This window comes from Chiloscyllium punctatum, chromosome 21 (assembly GCF_047496795.1).
Source record: "Chiloscyllium punctatum isolate Juve2018m chromosome 21, sChiPun1.3, whole genome shotgun sequence".
Taxonomy (NCBI): Eukaryota; Metazoa; Chordata; class Chondrichthyes; order Orectolobiformes; family Hemiscylliidae; genus Chiloscyllium; species Chiloscyllium punctatum.
In genome coordinates this window covers 74030898-74052796 of record NC_092759.1, presented here as the reverse complement: position 1 = coordinate 74052796, position 21899 = coordinate 74030898, and positions in this window count along the sequence as shown.

The following is a 21899-nucleotide window of genomic DNA, read 5'->3' as shown; positions in this document are numbered from 1 at the left end:
CCTGACCCTCACCGCAATCCACACAACGCCCCCAGCCTGAAGCTCACCACCGTCTACCTACAGCCCCCAGCCTGACCCTCACCATCGCCCACACACCACCCCCAGAAAGACCCTCACAACTGTCCAGACACCGCCCCCAGCCTGACACTTAATGGTGTTCACACACCGCCCCCAGCCTGAACCTCAACACCATCTGCACACCACCCCCAGCCTGACCTTCATTCCTGTGTACACGCTGACCCCAGCCTGCCCCTCACCGCTGTCCACCAACCGCCCCCAGCCAGACACCACCGCCGTCCAACACTGCCACAAGCCTGACCCACACAACCGCCCACACAACGCCTCTAGCTTTATCCTCACTGCCGTCCACACACCACCCACAGCATGAACCTCATCAAGAATACATATCACCCCGAGCCAGACCCTCACCACAGCCACACTCCACCCCCAGCCTGATGCTCACTGCCGTAGAACACTGACCCAAGCGTGACCATCACCGCTGTCCAAACACCGCATCCAGCCTGACCCTCATCGCCGTTCACACGCCACCTCCAGCCTTTCCATCACCGCTGTCCACACACCGCCCCCAGCCTGACCCTCACTGCCGTTCACACGCTGCACGAAGCCTGACCCTCTCTGCCATCCACACACTGCACCCACCTGAACCCCATCGCCGTTCACACACCGCACCCAGACTTAACCTCACCGCTGACTACACACCACCCCAGCCTGACCCCCACCACCACCCACACACAGCCCTCAGAATGACCCTCGTTTCCATCCACACACCACCAGGAGCCTGACCGTCACCGCCTGCCACACACCACCCAAAGGCTTACCCACAGCACTGCCCACACACCGTCCCCAGCCTGAAACTCACTTCCACCCCCACACCATCTCCAACCTGACTCTCACCGCTACCCACACACTCTCTCCAGCCTGACCCTCTCCACCATCAACCAACTGCCCCAGCCTGACCCTCACCGTCGTCAACCAACCACCCACTTCCTGACCCTCACAACCGTCCAATAATGTCCCAGCCTGTCCCTCACTGCCATCCAATAACGCCCCAGCCTGACCCTCATTGCCGCCCACACACCAGCCCTAGCCATATCCTCACAGCCGTTCACTCTCCACTCCCAGCCTGACCCTCACCTCCATCCACACACAGTCCCCAGCCTATCCCTAACTGCCATCCACTCACCGACCCAGCCTAACCCTCACTGCTGTCCAACACCATCCCAAGCCTGTCCCTTACCGCTGGCCACCCGCCGCCCCAGCCGGACCTTCACTGCCATCCACAAACCGTCCCCAACCTGACTTTCACCGCCGTCCGGCACCGCCCCATCCTGACCCACACCACCGTCCACCAACCACCCACAGCCTGACCCCAACGCTGTCCACCAACCACCACCAGCCTGACCTCCATTGCCGTCCAACACCACCACACCCTGACACTCACCCCCGCCCATACACTGCCCCTAGCCTGACCCTCAACACTGTCCACACACCGCCACCAGCCTGACCCGCACCGCGTCCACATACCACCCCAATTCTGACCCTCACCACTGCCCACACACTGCCCACAGCCTGACCCTCACCGCCACCCACACACCTTCTCCAGCCTGACCCTCAATGCCACCCGTACACCGCCCCCGCATGAACCCCACTGCCGTCCACACACCACACCCAGCCTGACCCTCACCGCTGTCTACACACCGCCCCCAAGCCTGACACTCTCCACCGTCCACAAACATCGTCCAGCCTGATCCTCTCCGCCATCCAATAATGCCCCAACCTGACCCACACTGCGATCCAATAACACCCCAGACTGTCCCTCACTCCCATCCACACACCGACCCAGCCTGACCCTCACCGCTGTCCCGCACCGCCCCAACCTGACCCACACCACCGTCCACCAACCATCCCCAGCCTGACCCCACTGCTGTACACCAACCGCCCCCAGCCTATCCCCCACCGCCGTCCAACACTGCCACAGCCTGACTCTCACTGCCACCCTCACACCGCAACTAGCTTGACCCACACCACCGTCCACTAACAACTCCCAGCCAGGCCCGCGGCTGTACACCAACTGTCCCCAGCCTAGACCCCACTGCTGTCCACCTCTGCCACAGCCTGACCCTCACTGCTGTCCACGCACCACCCCAAGGCTGACCCTCACCACTGCCCACACACCGCCCACCGCCTGACCCTCACCACCACCCACACACCGCCTCCAGCCTGACCCTCACTGCCAAATGTTCACTGCCCCCAGCCTGAACCCCACCACAGTCCACACACCACACCCAGCCTGTTAGCACACCGCGCACAGCCTGACACTCTCCACCGTCCACACACTGTCTCCAGCCTGACCCTCACTGCCGTCCTACAATGACCCCAGCCTGACCACCACCACTGTCCACACACTATCCTGAGCCTGACCCCCACCGCCATCCACCAACCGCCTCCAGTCTGACCCGCACCATCGTACACACGCCGAAACCACCTGATAATCCCCTCCGAACACACACGAACCCCTGCCTGACTCCCACCACGACCCAACACCGCCCCCAGCCTGACACCCACCACCACCCAACACCCACTGCAGCCTGAACCTCACAGCCACCCACACACCATCCTCAGCCTGACACTCACCGCCATCTACATACCGTCCCCAGCCTGACCCTCAACGCCGCCCACACACCGCCCTCAGCCTGACCCTCACTACCGCTCACACATCTCCCTCAGCCTGACCATCACTGCCATGTACATGCCGACCCCAGCCTGCCCCTCACCGCTGTCCACTAACCGCCCTCAGCCTGACACCACCGCCGTCAAACACTGGCACAAGCCTGACCCTCACGGCCGCCCACACCACGTCCCTAGCTTTAACCTCAATGCCGTCCACACACCACCCACAGCATGACCCTTACTGAGAACACACAACACCACGAGCCTGATCCTCACCACCGCCCACACACTGCCCCCAGCCTGACGCTCACCGCCGTCCAACACTGACCAAACCTGACCTTCACCGCGGTCCACACGCTGCCTCCATCCTATCCCTCACTGCCGTCCACACACCGCGTCTAGCCTGACCCTCACTGTCATCTGCATATCGCACCCATTCTGACCCTCACTGCCATCCACACACCGTCCCCAGCATGAACCTCACTGCTATCCACCCACCACCACTAGCCTGTCCCTCACCGCCATCCACCCACCGCCCACAGCCTGACCTTTACAGCCATCCACATACCACCCCCAGCCTGACCCGCACCACCGTTCACACACTGCCACCAGCCTGACCCTCACCACCGTCCACACACCACCACCAGCCTGACCCTCTCTGCCATCCACCAACCGCCCCCAGTCTGACCCCCACCACCGTCCAACACATCCACAATCCTGAACCTCAGTGCCGTCCAATACCGCCCCAGCCTGACCCTCACTGGCGCCCACACACTGACCCTAGCCTTATCCTCTCAGCAATTCACACACTATCCCCAGCGTGAACCTCACCGCCGTCCACACACAACCCCCAGTCTGTCTCTCACCACCGTCCAGCTACGCCCTAGCGTGACCCTCACTGCTGTCCACACTCCACCACCAACCTGACCCTCACCACCGGCCACATACCGCCCCCCACCTGACCGTCACCACCGTCCACACGCTGCCCCCAGACTGTCACTCACTGCCATCCACAAACCGTCCCCAACCTGACTCTCACCGCCGTCCTGCACCGTCCCAACCTGATCCTCCACTCTGAACAAACACCAACCCTTGCCTGATACCAATCACCACCCAACACCACAACCAGCCTGAACCTCACAGCCACCCACAAACCAGTCTCAGCCTGACCCTCACCGTGGTCCACATACCGCCCCCAGGCTGACGCTCACTGCCATCTACATACTGCCCTAGCCTGACCCTCAATGCCGTCCACACACCGCCCCCAGCCTGAACCTCACCACTGTCCACACTCTGCCCCCAGCCTGACCCTCACCACCATCCACTCATTGCCCGCAGCCTGACCCCCACCGTCGTTCACACGCCGACACCAGCCTGATCCTCCCCTCCGAACACACACCAACCCCTGCCTGACAACCACCGCCACCCAACACCGCCCCCAGCCTGACACCACTGCCGTCCAACACTGCCACAAGCCGGACCATCTCGGCCGCCGACACACCGCCCCTAGCTTTATCCTCACTGCCGTCCACACACCACCCACAGCATGACCCTCACCCAGATCACACAACACCCCGAGCCTGACCCTCACCACCGCCCACACTCCGCCCGCAGCCTGACGCTCACCGCCATCCAACACTGACCCAAGCCTGACCCTCACCATCATCCACACACCGCCCCCAGCCGGACCCACACTGCCGTCCACCCGCTGCCCCCAGTCTGTCCCTCACCGCTGTCTAACACCGTAATCAGCCTGACCCTCATCGCCATTCACCCACCGCCCACAGTCTGACCCTCACTGCCATCCACACACCATCACCAGCCTGTCTCTCACCGTCGTCCACACAACGTCCCCCCGCTTCACACCCACTGTCATTTATGCATCGACCGTAGCCTGACTTTCCCCTCCGAACACATACCACCCCGTGCCTGACACCCAACGCCACCTAAAACCGTCCCCAGCCTAAATCTCACCACCGCCCAAGCACCACCACTAGCCTAACCCTCACCGCCGTCTACACACTGCCCCCAACCTGACCCTCACCACCGTCCACCAACCGCCACGACCCTGACCCCACTGCTGTCCACCAACCGACCCCAGACTGACCCCACCACCGTCCAACACTGCTACAAGCCTGACCCTCGCCGCCGCCCACACACTGCCTCTAGCTTTATCCTCACTGCCGTCCACACACCATCCCCAGCATGACCCTCACCGAGACCACACAAAGCCCCGATCCTGACACTCACCACAGCCCCCAGCCTGACCCTCACCGCCACCCACACACCGTCTCCAACTTGACCCTCACTGCCATCCAACAATGACCCAAGCCTGACCCTCACCACCTACCACACCCCCCCCAGCCTGACCCTCATCGACATCCAAAACACCTCCCACAGCCTGACCCTCACCACCGACAACCAACCGCCCCATCCTGATCTCCACTGCCGTCCACCAGCCCCCCAGCATGACCCCCACGACCAATGTCCAACACTACCACAAGCCTGACCCTCACTGCCGTCCAATACCGCTCTAGCCTGACCCTCACTGCAGCCCACACACCGACCCTAGCCTTATCCATTCACACAGCCATTCACACACCATCCCCATCCTGATCCTCACTGCCGTACACACACCGTCCCCTGCCTGACCCTCACTGTTGTGCACACACCGCACCCAGCATGACCGTCACCGCAGTCCACAATCAAATCCCCACCTGACCCTCACTGCCGTCCATACACCATCCCCAGACTAACTCAAAACACTGCCCACACACCGCCCACACTCTGACCCTCATCACCGCCCACACACCGCCCCCAGCCTCACCCTCAAAATCACGAAGACACCATCCCCAGGCCGACACTCCTTGATGTCAAAAACACCACCCCAGCCTGACCCTCACTACCGTCCAAATGCCGCCCCCAGCCTGACCCTCACCATCGCCCACACACCGACCCCAATTTGACCCTTACTGCAATCCAACCTGACCCTCACTGCCATCTTCACACCACACCGAGCCTGAACCTCACCACCATCCACACAACGCGCCCAGCCTAACCACCACCGCTATCTACGCTCTGAGCCCAACCTGATGCCGACCGCTTTCCACACACCGCACCCAGCCTCACCCTCACCACCGTCCACCAAATTCCCCCTGCCTGTCCCTCACCGCCGACCATGCACCACACCCAGCTTGACCCTCAGCACCGTCAACCAACCGGCCCATCCTGATCTCCCCTGCCGTCCACCAAACCCCCCAGCATGACCCCCACCACTGTCCAACACTGCTTCAAGCCTGACCCTCACTGCCGTCAAATACCTCCCTGGCCTCACCCTCACTGCCGCCCACACTCCGACCCTAGCCTTATCCTCACAGACGTTGACACACCACCCACAGCCTGACCCTCACCACCGTTCACACACCGCCACCAGCCTGACCCTCACTGCCAACAACACCCTACCCCAAGGCTGACCCTCCCCACTGCCCATACACCGCCCCCAGCCTGACCATCACCACCAACCACACACGGTCTGCAGCCTGACCCTCACTGCCGTCCAGCAATGACCCCAGCCTGACCCTCACCACCATCCACACACCACCCCCAACCTGACCCTCACCATCGTCAAAGCACCACCCCAGCCTGACCCCCACTGCCATCCACCAACCGCCCCCAGCTTGACCCTCAACACCTCCCCTCACTGCGACAAGCCTGATCCTCACCGCTATCCAATACCACCCCGGCCTGACCCTCACTGCCGCCCACACTTTGACCCTAGCCTTATCCCCACAGCCATTCCCACACCAGCCCCAGCCTGACCCTCACTGCCGTACACACACCGTCCCCAGCCTGACCCTTACTGTTGTGCACACACTGCACCTAGCCTGACCCTCACCGCAGTCCAGAAGCCGACCCCAGCCTGTCCCTCATTGCCATCCACACAGTGCCCCCAACCTGACCCTCACTGCCGTCCATACAGCGTCCCCAGACTGACTCACAACACCACCCACACACCGCCGCTATCCTGACCCTTATCACCGCCCACACACCAGCTGCAGCCTGACCCTGAACATCGGCCACACACCATCCCCAGGCTGACCCTCATTGACGTCGAACACACTGCCCCCAGCCTGACCCTCACTGCCGTCCAAACGCCTCACCCAGCTTGTACCCCACAATCACACTCACACCGACCCCAAACTGACCTTCACTGCAATCCAATTCCACCCGAGCCTGACGGTCACTGGCATCCTCACACCACCCCCAGCCTGAACCTCACCACCGTCCACACACCATCCCAAGGCTGGCCCTCAGCACTGCCCACACACCGTCCCCAGGCTGAAACTCACTGCCATCCACACACCGTCTCCAGCCTGACCTTCACTGCCATCCAATAACGCCCCAGCCTGAACCTCACTGCGTTCCAAAAACGCCCCAGCCTGACCCTCACTGCCGCCCCCACACCGGCCCTAGCCTTATCATCACAGCTGTTCACACTCCACCCCCACCCTGACCCTCGCCACCACCCAGACACAGACCCCAGCCTGTCCCTCCCTGCCATCCACACACCGACCCAGCCTGACCCTCACCGCCATGCAACACCATCCCAAGCCTTTCCCTCACCGCTGTCCCCAGCCTGATCCTCACTTCCATCCACACACCGCACCCAGCCTGCCGCTCACCACCATCCACACACCGCCACAAGCTTGAACCTCACTGCAATCCACAAACCGTCCCCAAACTGACTCTCACCGCCGGCCCACACCGCCCCAGACTGACGCTCACCGCCGTCCACACACCGCCACCAGCATGTCCCTCACATCCGTCCTGCACTGCTCCAGCCTGACCCACACCACCATCCACCAACCACCACCATCCAGTCCCCCACCGCCGTCCAACACTGCCACAGCCTGACCCTCACCACAGCCTACACACCGCCCCTTGCCTGACCCTCACCCCCATCCACACACCGCCACCAGCCTGAACCTCACCGCCGTCCACACACCACCGCAAGTCTGACCCTCACGACTGCCCACACACCGCCCACCGCCTTACCCTCACCGCCACCCACACACCGTCTCCAGCCTGACCCTCACTGCCCCCAGCCTGAACCCCACTTCCGTCCACAGACCGGACCCAGCCTCACCCTCACCGCTGTCTACACACCGCCCCCAGCCTGACAATCTCCACCATCCACACACCGCCACCAGCCAGACCCTCACTGCCTTCCACACACCACCCCAAGGCTGACCCACACCACTGCCCATACAATGCCCCCAGCCTGACCCTCACCACCACCCACACACCGTCTCCAGCCTGACCCTCACTGCTGTCCAAAAATGACCCCCGCCTGAACATCACCACCATCCACTCACCACCCCCAGACTGACCCTTACCGTCGTCAACCAACCGCCCCAGCCTGACCCCCACCGCTATCCACCAACCATCCCCAGCCTGACCCCCACCACAGTCCAACACTGCGACAAGCCTGACCCTCACCGCCGTCCAATACCGCCCCAGCCTGACCCTCACTGCCGCCCACACACTGACCGTAGCCTTTTCGTCACAGCCATTCACACACTACCCCCAGCCTGACCTTCACCACCATCCACCAACTGCCCTCATTCCGACCCCACCACTGTCCACCAACCGCCCCCAGTCTGACCCCAACCGCCGTACAACACTGCCACAAGCCTGACTCACCGCCGTCTACACACCACCCCAGCCTTATCCTCACTGCCGTCCACACACCATCCCCAGCATAACCCTCGCAGAGACTACACAAAGCCCCGAGCCTGACCCACACCACCAGCCACATACCATCTCCAGCCTGACCCTCACTGCCATCCAATAATGGCTCCAGCCTGACCCCCGACCGTCCACACACTCCCCAGCCTGTCCCTCATCGACGTCGAACACACCACCCACAGCCTAACCCTCACCGCCATCACCCAACCACCCCAGCCTGATCTCCACCGCCGTCCATCAACTGCTCCCGGCCTGACCCCCACCACTGGCCAACAATGCCACAAGCCTGACACTCACTGCCGTCCAATACAACCCTAGCCTGACCCTCACTGCCGCGCACACACCGACCCGAGCCTTATCCTCACAGACGTTCACACACCACCCCCAGCCTGACCCTCACTGCCGCCCACACAAAGACAGCCTGTCCCTCACTGCCATCCACACAACATCCCCAGCCTGACTCGCATCGCCATCTGGCTACACCTCAGCGTGACCCTCACCACCGTGCACACTCCGCCACCAACGTGTCCCTCGCTGATGTCAACGCACCGCCCCCAGCCTGACCCTCACCGCCATCTGCACAACGACCCAGCCTGACCCTCACCACCGCCCACCAACCACCCCCAGCCTGACTCCACCGCTGTCCACCAACTGCCCCCAGCCTGACTCCCACAGGCTTTCCATCATTGCCACAAGCCTGACCCTCACCGCCACCCACACAATGACCCAGCCTGTCCCTCACTGCCATCCACACACCATCACCAGCATGACCCTCACTGCTGTCCACACACCACCACCAGACTGTCCCTCACTGCCGTCCACACACCGTCCCAGCCTGACCATCAGTCATTCACACATCGACCTGAGGCTGAGCGTCCCGTCTGAACACACACCACGCCCTGCCTGACACCCAACACCACCCAACAACGCCCCCAGCCTGCACCTCACCACCGCCAACTCACTGCACCTAACCTGACCCTCACCGCTGTCTACACACCGCCCCCAGCCTGTCACTTTCCACCGTCCACACACCACCCCCAAGCTGACCCACACCACCGCCCACACACCGCCCCCAGCCTAACCATCACCGCTGCCCACTCACCGCCCCAAAATGACCCTCACTACCGTCCACACGCCACCAAATGCCTGACCCTCACCGCCGTCCACACACCGCCCCCAGCCTGACCTTCACCGCCACCCTCACACTGTCTCAAGCCTGACCCTCTCAGCCGCCCACACACCACCCCCAGCATGATCCTCACCACCGTCCACACACCACCCCAAGGCTGACCCTCACCGATGTCCAGACACCATCCCCAGCCTGACCCTTACTGCCATCTACACACAACCTCCAGCCTGCCATTCTCCTCCATCCACACGCCACCCGCAGCCTGAACCTCACCACCGCCCACACACCACCCCTAGCCTGACCCTCACCGCCTCCCACACAACACCCCCAGAATGACCCTCACGAACATCCACACACTGCCACCAGTCTGATACTCACCGCCATACACACTACCCCAAGGATGACCCTCACCACTGCCCACACACCGCCCCCAGCCTGACTGTCACTGCTGGCCAACAATAACCCTAGCCTGACCCTCACCACAGTGCACACACTCCCCAGCCTGACACTTATTGCTGTCGAGCACACCACCCCCAGCTTGACCCTCAGCATGATCCACACTCCGCCCCCAGCCTGTTGCTCACTGCCATCCACACACCAATCACATCCTGACCATCCCCTCTGAACACACATCGACCCAGCCTCACCCTAACCGCCGTTCACACTCTGCCCCAACCTCACACCCAATGCTGAGCACATACCGCCCCTAGCCTGACCCTCACCGCTGCTCACACACTGCCCCTAGACTGACGCTCACTGCCGTCCAACACTGACACAAGCCTGTCCACACGCTGCCCCCAGCCTGATCCTCACTGCCATCCACACACCACCCCCAGCCTGACTGTCACCAGTGCCCACACACTGCCCCCAGCCTGACCCTCACGACCGCCCATACACTGCCCCCAGCCTGACCCTCACCCCCGCCCACAAAGCACCACCATCCTGACCCTCACCACCGTCTCCACACCGCCCCCAGCTAGACCCTCACCACCGCCCAAACACCGCCCTCAGCTTCACCCTAACCACTATTTACACACCGCTCCCATCCACCTCCCAAACACCGCCCTCAGCCTGACGCTCAACATCGCCCACACACCGTCCCCATCCTGACTCTCACCACCGCCCAAGCACCACCCCCAGACTGACCCTCACCACCGCCCACACACCACCCACAGCCTGACCCTCACCTCCGCCCACACACCATCCCCAGACTGACCCTCATTGACGTCGAACACCCCCCCAGACTGACTCTGACTGACGTCCAAAAAAGGCACCCAGCCTGACCCTCTCCACCTACCACACAACGCCCCCAGCCTGACCCTTACTGCCGCCCATGCAATGCCCCCATACTGACCCTCACCACCGCCTACAGCCTGAGCCTCACCCTCGCCCACACACCGTCCCCTGACTGACCCTCACCACCATCCACACAACACCCCCAGCCTGACCCTCATCGACTTTGAAGACACCGACCCAAGCCTGACAGTCACCGCCGTCCACCAACTGCGCCCAGCATGACCCCCACTGTCGTCCACCAACCACCCCCAGTCTGACCCGCACCACCGTTCAACACTGCTACAACCCGACCCTCAGCGCCGTCCATACCACCACAGCCTAACCCTCACCACTTCCATCCTGACCCTCACCACCGCCCCCAACCTGACCCTCAACATCTCCCACACATGATCCACAGCTTGACCCTCACTGCCATCCACACACTGCCCCCAGGCTGACCCTCACTGCCATCCACACGCCACACCCAGCCTGAGCCTCACTGCTGGCCACACACCGCCCCCAGCCTGAACCTCACGGCCGTCCACACAAACCCTCCACCTTACCCTACACCGTCGTACACACACTGACCCCAGCCTGAACCTCAGCACCATCCACACACCGTCCCGAGCCTGACCCCCACCGTCGTTCACACAATGAACAATGCCTGACCTTCCCTTCCAAATACACTGCCCCCAGCCTGAAACCCACCGACGTCCAACACAGCCCCCAGCCTGAACCACACCGCCGCGCGGACACCACACCCCAGCCTGACCCTCCACTCCCCCGACACACTGCCGTCAGCCTGACCCTCCCCTCTGCCCACACACCACAGCTAGCCTGACGCTCTCGGCCGTCCAACACTGACTCAAGCCTGACACTCTTCACCATCCACACACCGCCCCCAGCACGTCCCTCACTGCCGTCCAGACACCGCACCAAGCCTGACGCTCACTGCTGTCCATGAATGACCCCAGCCTGACCCTCACCACCATCCACACAGTACTGCAAGCCCGACCCTCATCGACGCCATACACACCACCCCCATACTGACCCTCATGCCATCCACCAACTGCCCCAGCCTGACCCCCACCGCCGTCCCTCAACGGCCCCCAAACGGACCCCCACCGCCATCCAACACTGCAACAAGCCTGACACTTTCTCCCTCCAACTCTATTTTAATTTAGTCCCTACCCTCCCCTTCACTGTTTTGATCACACAGCATTTCCCTTTGATGTGAAGGGCAATGCTTGTCACTGGCCACTCGGTATTTTCCTATTTTCCTGGTCGTGGCAATTGAATAAAGATTCGTGCACTTTGCGTCTTTCCCTGCGTTTCACACCTGCACACACACACCATGGGTGCTGGAGAAAAATAAGCACTACCGCAGTTAGGCGGTAGACTGGGGGTTAAAAAACAAAAAAATAAATAAACTGGTCACTGGCCACTCGGGTGTTTTCCTATCTTCCTGGTGAGAAGAAAGAAAAACAAAACAAGCCTGACCCTCACTGCCCTCCATTACTGCCCCTGCCTGACCCTCACAGCCGTCCGCATACCGCCCCCATCCTGACCCTCACTGCCGCCCACACACCGCCCCCAGCCTTTTCCTCGGCGCGATCCTCACACAATCCCCAGCGTGACCTTCACCACCGCCCACACTCCGGCCACAGCCTGATGCTCACCGCTGTCCAACACTGATCCATGCCTGGACCTCACCATCATCCACACACCACCCAAAGCCTGACCCTCACCGCCGACGACACACCTCCCCTAGACTGACCCTCACCGCCACCCACACACTGCCCCCAGCTTGACGTTCTCCACCGTCAAACATTGACCCAAGCCTGACCCTCATCTCCATGAACACGCCTTCCTCAGACGGACTCTCACCGTCGTCCAGCACCGCACCCAGCTTGTCCCTCACCGCCGCCCACACACTGCCCCCAGACTGACCCTCATTGCCGTCCACACATCACACTCAGTCTGACCCTCACTGCCGTCTACTCGCCGCCCCCAGTCTGTCCCTCACTGCCATCTGCACACCGCCTCCAGCCTGACCCTCATTGCCATCCACACACGGTCCCCAGGTTGACTCTCACCGTCGTCCAGCACCGCCCCCTACTGGCCCTCATGCCGTCCAAGACCTTCCCAGATTGACCCACACCGCTGCCCACACACCGCCTCCAACCTTATCCTCACCGCCATCCACACACCACACCCAGCCTGACCCTCACCACCATCCACACATCGCCGCCAGCCTGACCCTCACTGCCATCCAAACACCGCCCACAGCCTGACGATCACAGCAGTCCACACGCCGCCCACAGTCTGACGCTCACGGCCATCCGCAAACAGCTTGCATCCTGACCGTCAGTGCCATCCACACGCTGTCCCCAGACTGACTCTCACCACCGTCCACACACCGCACCCAACCTGACCCTCACCACCATCCACTCAACGCTGCCAGCCTGACCCTCACTGCCATCCACACACCACTCACATCCTGACCCTCACTGCCATCCACACACCGACCCCAGCCAAAACCTCATCACCGTGCACATACACCACCTGCATCTTGACCCGAATCACCATCCAATAACGCCCCAACCTGACCCTCACCGCCGCCCAATAACGCCCCAACCTGACCCTCACCGCCACCCAATAACGCCCCAACCTGACCCTCACCGCCGCCCAATACAGCCCCAGCCTGATCCTCACCGCCGTCCACCAACCGTGCCCTGCCTAACACCCACTGCCGCTCAGCACTGCCACCCAACACTGCACAAAACTAACCCACACCGCCGTGCAATACTGCCCCCTGCCTGACGCTCACCACTGTCCACAGACCACCCGCAGCCTGAGCCTCACCACCGTCCACACACCGCCCCCAGCCTTATCCTCGGCACGATCCTCACACAATCCCCAGCCTGACCTTCACCGCCGCCCACACTCCGTCCACAGACTGATGCTCACCGCTGTCCAACACTGACCCATGCCTGGCCCTCATCGTCGTCCACACACCACCCACAGCCTGACCCTCACTGCCGACCACACACCGCACCAAGCCTGTCCCTCACTACCGTCCACACGCCGCCCCCATCCTGATCCTCACTGCCATCCACACTCCGCCTCCAGCCTGACCCACACCGCCGTCCAGCATCACCCCCAGCCTGAATCGCACTGACGCCTAAACACCGCCCCAAGCCTCATTCTCCCCTCCGCCCACACACTGCTCCCAGCCTGTCGCTCTACACCATCCACAGATCACGCGCAGCCTGACCCTCACCACCGTGTACACAATGCCCACAGCCTGTCCCTCACTGCCGCCCATGCACTGTCCCCAGAAGGACACTCACCGCCATCCACACACTGCCCCCAGCCTGACCCTCACAGCCATCAGCAAACCACCTCCAGCCTGACCCTCAACACTGTCAACACACCGCCCACAGCCTGACCCTCACCAGCATCAACACACCACCTCCAACCTGACCCTCATCGCCTTCGAACACACCGCACCCAGCCTGACCCTCACCGCCGTCCACCAACCGCCCCCAATTTGAACCCCACCGCAATCCACCAACCTCCCCCAGCCTGACCCCCACCACTGTCCAAAACCGCTTCAAGCCTGACCCTCACCGCCGATCACACACCACCCCCAGCCTGACCCTCACTGCCGTCCACACACCGCAACCAGACTGACCCTCATTACCGTCCACACACCGCAGCAAGCCTGACCCTCAAAGCCCCCTACACACCGCCCCCAGCCTGACCCTCACCGCCGCCCCCAGCCTGACCTTCGCCGCCGCCTACACACCGCCCCAAGTCTGACCCTCCTCTCCACCCATACACCACAACCAGCCTGACGCTTACCGCTGTCCACACGCTGCTCACAACCTGATGCTCACCACCGTCCACACACCACCCCCAGTCTGACCCTCACTGCCGTCCGCACACCGCCCCATCTTGACCCCTATGCCGTCCACGCATCACCCACAGCCTGACCATCACCGCAGTCCACACCCCCCCAGCCTGACCCTCATTGACTTCAAACACACTGCCCCCAGCCTGACCCTCACTGCTGACCACCAATAACGCCAACCTGACCCTCACCACCGTCCAAAAACAGTCCCAAGCCTGAACCCCACCACTGACGAGAAATACAACAAGCCTGACTCACACCGCCGACCTCACACCGCCCCAAGCCTGACCCTCACTGCCGTGCACACACCACACCCAGACTGACCCTCACTTCCGTCCACCCACCGCACCCAGACTGACCCTCACTGCCGTCCGCACACCGCACCCAGACTGACCCTGACTTCTGTCCACACACTGCCCCAGCCTGGCTCTCACTGCCAACTCAAAACCACCCCTAGCATGACCGTCACTACCGTCCACACACCACCCCAGCCTGACCCTCACCACCGTCCATACACCACCCCATCCTGACCCTCACCACTGCCCACACCAGCCCCCCAGCCGAACTCTCACTGCTGCCCAAATACCACTCCCACAATGCCCCTCACTGCAATACTCACACCGCACCCAGCCACACCCTCACTGCAATCTACATGCTGACCCCAGCCTGACATTCAACGCTGTCCACATGCTGACACCAGCCAGTCCCTCACTGCCGCCGACACACTGTCCCCTGCCTGACCCTCACCACTGCTATCACACTGCCCCGAGCTTGTCCCTCACCGCAGTCCACAAACCACCCCCAGCTTGACCATCATCGACGTCAAACACACCACCCACAGAATGACCCTCACCATCGACAACACACCTCCCGTATCCTGACCATTACCACCACCCACACACCGTGCCCGGCTTGATGCTCTCCGCCGTCCAACACTGACCCAAGCCTGACTCTCAGCGCCATTCACACGCCCTCCCCAGACGGACTCTCACCGCTGTCCAGCACCACACCCAGCCTGTCCCTCACTGCCGCTCACACACTGCCCCCAGCCTGACCCTCACTGCCATCCACACACCACACCCAGCCTGACTCTCACTGCCGTCTACACGCCGCCCCCAGCATGTTCCTCACTGCCATCTGCACACCGCCTCCAGCCTGACCCTCACTGCTGTCCACCCACTGTCCCCAGGCTGATTCTCACCGTCGTCCAGCACCGCCCCAACCTGACCCTCACCGCCGTCCACTAACCGTGCCCTGCCTAACACCCACTGCCGTCCAACACTGCCACCCAACACTGCCACAAAACTAACCCTGACCGCCGTGCAATAGTGCCCCCTGCCTGACCCTCACCACTATCCACAGACCACCCGCATCCTCAGCCTCACCAGCATCCACACACCGCCCCCAGCATTATCCTCGGCGCAATCCTCACACAATCCCCAGCCTGACCTTAACCGCCGCCCACACTCCGTCCACAGACTGATGCTCACCGCTGTCCAAAACTGACCCATGCTTGGCGCTCATCATCGTCCACACGCCACCCACAGCCTGACCCTCACTGACATCCACACACCGCACCAAGCCTGACCCTCACCGCCATTCACATGCCACCCCCATCCTGATCCTCACTGCCATCCACACTCCGCTTCCAGCCTGACCCACACCGCCGTCCAACATCAACCCCAGCCTGAACCGCACTGCCGCCCACACACCGCCCCAAGCCTCACCCTCCTCTCCGCCCACACACTGCCCCCAGCCTGTCACTCTACACCATCCACAGACCACCGTGTACACAATACCCCCAGCCTGACCCTCACCGCCGCCCATGCACTGTCCCCAGAATGACACTCACCGCCGTCCACAAACTGCCCCCAGCCTGACCCTCACAGCCGTCTGCACACCACCTCCAGCCTGACCCTCAACACTGTCAACACACCGCCCACAGCCTGACCCTCACCAGCATCAACACACCACCTCCAACCTGACCCTCATCGCCTTCAAACACACCGCGCCCAGCCTGACCCTCACCGCCGTGCACCATCCACCCCCAACTTGGACCCCACCGCCATCCACCAACCTTCCCCAGCCTGACCCCCACCAATGTCCAAAACCGCTTCAAGCTTGACCCTCACCGCCGATCACACACCACCCCCAGCCTGACCCTCACTGCCATCCACACACCGAACCCAGACTGACCCTCATTACCGTCCACACACCGCAGCAAGCCTGACCCTCACCGCCCCCTACACACCGCCCCCAGCCTGACGCTCACCGCCGCCCCCAGCCTGACCTTCGCTGCCGCCTACACACCACCCCAAGTCTGACCCTCCTCTCCACCCATACACCGCTGATGCTCACCGCTGTCCACATGCTGCTCACCGCCTGACGCTCATCACCGTCCACGCACCACCCACAGCCTGACCATCACCGCAGTCCACACCCCCTCAGCCTGACCCTCATTGACTTCAATAAGACTGGCCCCAGCCTGACCCTCACTGCTGACCACCAATAACGCCAACCTGATCCTCACCACCGTCAACCAACCGTCCCCAACCTGAGCCCCACCACCGACGAAAACTGCAACAAGCCTGAATAACACCGCCGACCTCACACTGCCCCCAGCCTGACCCTCACTGCCGTGCACACACCACACCCAGACTGACCCTCACTGCCGTCCACACACCGCACCCAGACTGATCCTCACTGCCGACCACACACCGCACCCAGACTGACCCTCACGTCTGTCCACACACTGCCCCAGCCTGACTCTCACCGCCAACTGATAACCACCCCTAGCCTGACCCTCACCACCGTCCACACACCACCCCAGCCTGACTCTCACCACTGCCCACACAATCCCCCCAGCCGAACTCTCACTGCCGCCCACATACCACTCTCACAATGTCCCTCACCACAATCCACACACCCACCCAGCCACACCCTCACTGTCATCTACATGCTGACCCCAGCCTGACCCTCACCACTGACCTCACACCGCCCTGAGCCTGTCCCTCACCGCCGTCCACACCCCCCCCCGCTTGACCATCATCGATGTCAAACACACCACCCACAGCCTGACCCTCACCGCCGACAACACAACTCCCATCTCCTGACCATCACCACCACCCACACACCGTCCCTGGCTTGACGCTCTCCGCCGTCCAACATTGACCCAAGCCTGACTCTCATCGCTATTCACACGCCCTCCCCAGATGGACTCTCACCGCTGTCCAGCACCGCACCCAGCCTGTCCCTCACCACCGCCCACACACTGCCCCCAGCCTGACTCTCACTGCCGCCCACACACCACAGCCATTCTGACACTCACTGCCGAATGCACGCCGCCCCCAGCATGTTCCTCACTGCCATCTGCACACTGCCTCCAGCCTGACCCTCACTGCCGTCCACACACCGTCCCTTGGCTGACTCTCACCGTCGTCCAGCACCGCCCCAGCCTGGCCCTCACCGCCGTCCAACACCTTCCCAGCCTGACCCAAACCACCGCCCACACACCGCCCCTAGCCTTATCCTCACCGCCATCCACACACCGCACCCAGCCTGACCTTCACAACCAACCACACACCGCTGCCAGCCTGTCCCTCACTGCCATCCACACACCGCTCACATCCTGACCCTCACTGCCATCCACACACCGACCCCAGCCAAAACCTCATTACCGTGCACACACACGACCTAGAGCTTGACCCTCACCGCCGTCCAATAACGCCCCAACCTGACTCTCACCGCCACCCAATACAGCCCCAGCCTGACCCTCACCGCCGTCCACCAACCGTGCCCTGCCTGACACCCACTGCCGTCCAACACTGCCACCCAACACTGCCACAAAACTAACGCTCACCGCCGTGAAATACTGCCCCCTGCCTGACCCTCACCACTGTCCACAGACTCCCCGCAGCCTGACCCTCACCACCGTCCACACATCGCCCACAGCCTGCAATCATCGCCGTCCACACACCGCACCCAGACTGGCCCTCACTGCCATCCTCACACCTCAGCGAGACTGACCCTCACTGCCATCCGCACAACATACACAGACTGACCCTCACTGCCATTCACACACCGCACCCAGGCTGACCCTCATTACCATCCACTCACCACACCCAGCCTGACCCTCACTGCCATCTGCACACCGCACCCAGACTGACCCTCACCACCGCCCTCACACCGCCCCCAGCCTGACCCTCACTGCCATCCACAGACCGCATCAAGACTAACCCTCATTACTGTCCGCACACCGCAGCAAGCCTGACCCTCACCGCCGCCTACACACCGCCCCCAGCCTGACCCTCAATGCCGCATACACACCGCCCACAGCCTGACCCTCACCACCGCCTACACAGCGCCCCCAGCCTGACCCTCCTCTCTGCACATACACCGCACCCAGCCAGACGCTTACCACCTTCCACACGCCGCCCACAGCCTGACGGTCACCACCGTCTAAACACTGCCCACAGCCTGATGCTCACCACCTTCCACACACCGCCCACAGTTTGACCCTCACTGCCGTCCACACACCGCACCAAGACTGATCCTCATTACCATCCACACACCGCAGCAAGCCTGACCCTCACTGCCGCCTACAAACCGCCCCCAGCCTTGACCTCACCTCCGCCTACACACCGCCCCCCGCCGGACTCTCACCTCCGCCTACACACTGCCCTCAGCCTGACCCTCACTGCCGCCTCCACACCGCCCCCAGCCTGACCCTCCTTTCTGCCCATAAACCGCACCCAGCCAGGCGCTCACCACCTTCCACTCGCCGCCCACAGCCTGACACTCACCACCGTCCAAGCACCATCCCCAGTCTGATGCTCAATGCCGTCAAACACAGCACACCACCTGACCCACACCGCCGTCAGCACACCGCCCCATCCTGACCCCTCTGCCGTCCATGCACCACCCACAGACTGACCATCACCGTCGTCCACGTAACCCCCAGCCTGACCCTCATTGACGTCAAACACACTGCCCCGAGCCTGACCCTCAATGTCGACCACGAATTACCCCAACCTGACCCTCACCACCGTCCACCAACCGCCCCTAGACTGGACCCCACCACGGACCAAAACTGCAACAAGCCTGATCCCCACCGTCGACCTCACACCACCCCCAGCTTGACCCTCACTGCCAATCACACACTGCACCCAGTCTGACCCTCACTGCCATCTAGACATTGCACCCAGACTGACCCTCACTGCTGTCCACACAACGTACCCAGACAGACCCTCACTGCCGTCCACACACTGTACCCAGACTGACCCTCACTGTCGTCCACAGACCGCACCCAGTCTGACCCTCACTGCCGTCCACACACCGCAACCAACTGACTCTCACTGCCGTCTGCACATCGTACTCAGACTGACCCTCACTGCCGTCCACACACCGTACCCACACTCACCCTCACTACTGTCCACAAGCCATACCCAGACAGACCATCACTGCTGTCCACACACCGTACCAATCTGACCCTCACTGCCAGTCCACACACCGCACCCAGTCTGACCCTCACTGCCATCTGCACACTGTTCCCAGACAGACCCTCACTGCTTTCCACACACCGTACCCAGACTGACCCTCATTGCTGTCCACACACTGCCCCAGCCTGACCCTCACCACCATCTGCAAACCACCCCGAGCCTGACCCTCACCTCTGTCTTCACACCGCCCCCAGTCTGATACTCACCACCGTCCACACACCGCCCCCAGCCTGACACTCACCATCGACACACCACCCCCAGAATGACCCTCACCACCGCCCACACAAGACCTCAGCCGAACTCTCACAGCCGCCCACACACCGCCCCACAATGTCCCTCACCTCCGTCCACACACCGCACCAAGCCTGACCCTCACTGCCACCCAAACACTGTCCCCAGGCTGACCCTCACCACCGCCCTTACAACGCCCCCAGCATGTCCCTCACCGCCGTCCACACACTGTACCCAGCCTGATACTCACTGCCACCCTCACACCATCCCCAGCCTGACCCTCACACCGCCCCCAGACTGCCACTCACTGCCATCCACACACCGCACAAAGACTGACCCTCATTACCGTCCACACACCGCAGCAAGCCTGACCCTCACCGCCGCCTACACACCGCCCCTGCCTGATCCTCAGCGCTGCCTACACACCGTACCCAGACTGACCCTCATTACCGCCTACACACTGCACCCAGACTGATCCTCACTGCCGTCTGCATACCATACCCAGACTGACCCTCACTGCCATCCACACACCGTACTCACACTGACCCTCACTGCCGTCCACACGCCGTACCCAGGCAGACCCTCACTGCTGTCCACATACCGTACCCAGTCTGACTCTCACTGCTTTCCACACACCGTACCCAGACTGACCCTCACTGCCGTCCGCACACAGTTCCCAGTCAGACCCGCACTGCTTTCCACACACCGTACCCAGACTGACCCTCATTGCCGTCCACACTCCGCACCCAGACTGACCCACACTGCTGTCTGCACCGCGTACCCGCACTCACCCTCACTGCCGTCCACACGCAATACACATACAGACCCTCACTGCCGTCCACACACTGCACCCAGTCTGACCCACACTGCCGTCTGCACACAGCTCCCGAACAGAACCTCATTGCCGTCCACACACTGCCCCAGCCTGATCCTCACCACCATCTGCAAACGACACCTAGACTGACCCTCACCTCTGTCTAAACACCGCCCCCAGTCTGATACTCACCACCGCCCACACACCGCCCCCAGCCTGACACTGACCATCTACACACCACCCCAGCCTGACCCTCACCGCAGCCTACACACCGCCCCCAGCCTGAACCTCACCGCTGCCTCCACATCGCCCCCAGCCTGACCCTCCTCTCTGCCCTTACACCGCACCCAGCCAGACGCTCACCACCTTCCACACGCCGCCCACAGCCTGACGCTCACCACCGTCCACGGACCACCCCCAGTCTGATCCTCAATGCTGTCAAACACAGCACCCCACCTGACCCTCACTGCCATCTGCACACCGCCCCATCCTGACCCCTCTGCCGTCCACACACCCCCAGCCTGACCCTCATTGACATCAAACACACTGCCCCCAGCCTGACCCTCACCGCCGCCTACACTCCGCCCCCAGCCTGAC